This window comes from Pygoscelis adeliae, unplaced genomic scaffold, assembly GCF_000699105.1.
Source record: "Pygoscelis adeliae isolate BGI_AS28 unplaced genomic scaffold, ASM69910v1 Scaffold37, whole genome shotgun sequence".
Classification (NCBI taxonomy): Eukaryota; Metazoa; Chordata; class Aves; order Sphenisciformes; family Spheniscidae; genus Pygoscelis; species Pygoscelis adeliae.
Genome location: NW_008825308.1, coordinates 3,002,241 through 3,006,584, shown reverse-complemented (window position 1 = coordinate 3,006,584; position 4,344 = coordinate 3,002,241).

Below are 4,344 nucleotides of genomic sequence, written 5' to 3'. Positions count from 1 at the left end.
GCTTCTCGCTGGCAGGGCATGAGAAGCTGAAAAGTCCTTAACTAGTGTAAGCACTCTTTAGCAACAACTAAAACATTGGTGCGTTATCAACATTATTATCATGCTAAATCCAAAACACAGCACTGTACCAGCTACTAGGAAGTAAATTAACTCTATCCCTGCTGAAACCAGGACACTCCTGTTTCTTAAAATTGATTCTGACAGGAAGAAAATAACCTTTCAATAAAAGGTTAAAGGTCTGTTCAGTTTCCCCCTTTATCTATTAACCATAACTCGGTTATGTAAGTAACATAGTAGTACTTGACATATAAGCACCAAAGATGCTGGTCAAAAATTGCAATTTAAAATTCTATCTTTGTTACTTTGTGTTGGATCTTGCATCTTAAACAAGTTCATTTTTTCCAGACTTCAAGAATATCAAAGTGTCAGAACAATATACTTTTAATATTTACAGTCTATAATCTGCAAGCAAATCTGGAATCTTCTAGGAATTATCACATACTTAGCTGGTTTGACTTTGAATGTCTCTGAATATCATCTCTTTAAAAACTCTTCTGTGTTTCCTGTGTTTTGGAGACCTTTTTTCAATAGCTTGTTGATATCTATATAACCCTCTCTACCTTTCACATACACTTGAAAATGACTGCTAATAATTTTTAAGTATATTTGAAATAGACTTTTTTTTTGTTTGTTTTTTAAATCCAGCAAAGTTGCTATTAATTGTTTGGGGTTTTTTTTTCTGATTTATGAAGCAAATATGATCTAAATATGTGTGTTTCAGTGAAACTTTAAGGACTGTAAGATTCTACACTTACTACTATCATCAACAATATTCTTGAATCAGTCCCTGCACACACACAAAAAGATGACAGCACTTGCTTCTAAGGCCTTGAATGAACAGTCACTTGTCAGAATTGAACTCATTTGCCCTGGGAGGACAAAGATGACTATCATCCTAAAACTGGTTACTTTAAAATGTTCCTTATTGTTCGTCTTGCTCTTTTCAGTTGTTTCCCTTTTATTTTCGTCTCTCCTGAGACCTTCCTGAAATAGAGTTTTTTATATATATGCAAATGTCTAGTGCAGGAGGGCTCACTGAGTTTCATGTCCAAGAACACATTTACAAGGAGGGAAGCTCTTGTTTACCAGAGGGAAAAGCTAGAATACAAGACAAGGCAAGAGGATACCCTAGAAGGAAGCTGGCTGTCCTCGGAAGTGGAAGAATATGAATGTCTTGATTGTGTCTTGATTGCTGATATTTGGTTTTGCTCTTGTAAATCTACACCTCTCTTTCTTGTTTGTCTGTAAGGAAAATGTAACTGCTTTTTAAAAATTATTTTGCCAAGTTTATTTTCTCTTGTTTTGACTGCCACTGTTCTATTCACAATGGGTGAAAAGAAACCAATATGATTTGAACTTAGGAGAAAGGACGTGTAAAATAATTGAGATGTAGAGATACCTTCCCTAGACACCCACCAAAACAGCTAAGGTCATGCAGTGTCGCTCTAAAGATTTCCCTTATAAAAAGGAACATTTGTAGAAGCTAAAGGGTAGTTAGAATTCATTGCTTATTCAATGATTATTGAAGCATATATGTCCAAACTCTTTCCTACTTTATGTATCCTTCAAAGTGTGGCTAACCTTTATAGACAGATCATTGTGGAGTTTTGAAACTGACATGAGTGGAAAGCCAGGCATTTGTTTGCGCAACCGACAGTGTATATCAGACTGAGTATTCTCTGTTTGGCTCTGATTTTATATTATTTTCCTCAGGTAATACCAATCTAATGTATGATGTAAAACCTTGCTACAAGGAAAGAAAAGTTGCAGGTAGATGGAAACAGTTATAAACTCCATATCTATAGTCCTGTTCTCCCAGGTTTGTTTGGGGTTTGGTTTTTTTTCTTTTGGGTTTTTTTTGGGTGGGGTGGGGTGTGTGCATGTGTGTGTATGTGTGTTGAGGACACTATACTATGCTCATACTGGTTTTCCTGTAGCACATCTGCAGAAAATTTAATGAGATAAGCAGAGGAAGTCTCAGCAAGAGCCTTCAGTCACCTTCAGTGGCTTATTGAGTAGAGACACTTTTCCTACCATTCCAATAGGAAAGGGAAGAAAACAAACATTGCCTCAGCTGGTCATCCCTTGTAGTCTGATAAATGAAAATAACTGAATATTCACTTACCATTCTTCTGGTTGTGAGACAGTGGTGGGGTTCACCATGCATGGTGCCATTACCATATCACCCATGCATGGTGTTGTTACTGCATCATGAATCTTTAACTTTTGTTTAATGAGTGAAAGGGTTTTGGTGTGTTCTCATGTTAGGCAATATACAGGGATCATTTGAACAGGATTGAGATGAAGCTTGGGGCTTTGGGCCTGAGAACAATACCCCATTTGGTGATGTAGGTATGTGGGAGATTTGTTCTGCAAAATAGTAAGAGATGCACTCTCAGAGGTGTAGTGGCTGTCACAGTCAGAACAGTGATATACAGTATTTCTTGACAACTCTGAGTCAAACAATGGAATTCCTTGAGAAGGCACCATAACTGACCTTCCACTTCATCTTAAAAAACACAAATAAAAAGCTGAGCATATATCCAGTCTGTATTCTTGAACAATGTTTCTGTAGGCTAAAAAAAAGTCCTTGGATAGGATAAAAAGATGTCCTTGGATATGCCTTTACAGTGATGTTCTGTTGGACCTGGGGATTGGGGCCCTGGAGCATTATCACAGGGCATGCACACCTTCAGGTTCTCCTCATGGTAAAGGACAGCATTCATACCTTGCTGCTATGGAGAAGAGCTACTGGCTTGTATCCCCACCCAAAGTTTTCTCCATATAACAGGTATAGCTCTGTCATGCCGCCCCATATGTGGTTCCAGATCTTTGGAACTGTCTCCTTCTGTGTAGCATTGTTGTCTAGTCCCTTCCTATCCAGCAATAATCATAAGGTTAGCAAACTCCTGATACTGCCAGAGGGTTATCCACCCACATGAGAAATTCTTGGCTTTTTTTACAGCACTGATTTACAAGAAGTATAATTCCCTTGGGGCTTCAGGTTACTTCCCTTTGAATTTCCTGAACATTAGAAAAAGTGTCGTGGTTTAACCTCAGTCGGCAACTGAGCACCACACAGCCGCTCGCTCACTCCCCCCCACCCGGGGGGATGGGGGAGAGAATTGGAAGAGCACAAGTGAGAAAAACTCGTGGGTTGAGATAAAAACAGTTTAATAATTGAAATAAAATTATAATAATAATATGATGATAATAATAATAACACACAAAGCAAGTGCTGCACAGTACAATTGCTCACCACCCGCCAACCGATGCCCAGCCAGTCCCCGAGCAGCAGCCCCCTGCCCCCTGGCCAGCTTCCCCAGTTTATGTACTGAGCATGACGTCACATGGTATGGAATGTTTCTTTGGCCAGTTTGGCTGTGCCCCCTCCTAGCTTCTTGTGCACCTGCAGCCTTCTCAGTCGGTAGAGCATGGGAAACTAAAAAGTCCTTGGCTAGTGTAAGCATTACCTAGCAACAACTAAAACATGGGTGTGTTATCAACTTTGTTCTCATCCTAAATCCAAAACACAGCACTGTACCAGCTACCAGGAAGGAAATTAACTCTATCCCTGCCGAAACCAGGACAAAAAGTTGCCGTTGGAATTGCAGAAACAAGAATATGAAGTAGAAAAGAAGTAACAAAAGGACAAAGGTATTAAAAAAAAGAATAATAAGGGTTTTAGACAGGAGAATAGTAATAAAAAGTAAGTCAAGATTTTGTCCAAAATAGTAATTAGCCAAACTAATTGCAATAAGGCCTTATTGAGGGCCTAGAGCACTAGAGCAGAGAAATGCACAGAATTTGTGAGGAAAACACACGCACAGAGCCATACTACTATACTCAGTCCTGGAATTGGCTGGTAGGTCAAAGGTTTTTGGAAAAGTCAGGGGCCTGAATAAGCACAGGCAGAGAAGGAGAGCTTGGACCACAAGGAAAGCCCTGGCTCTTGGGGCAGTCAGGGAGAACAGGCAGCTCTTTCTCTCTCAGTTCTGACATTTTCACAATGAGTCTGGAGCCATTCCCACACTAACTGTCCTTTCTTCTCTCTCTATGAGATCTTTGAGTTTTTAGACAGTCCTTGGCCTTTGGCCTTTGCTTCCTGAACTACGTACTGACAATGTTGGAGGGTGTTACTTTCCCAGGTTGCAGCAGGTACTTTATCTCATTGCTCAAGTGCTTTCCCCCCCCTTGTTTAATGGCTTCTTCTTTTCCTTATATTTAAATCAATCTTTTTCCCAGATGTCAAGGCAGTGACGAATACACTGTCATCAATAGTTC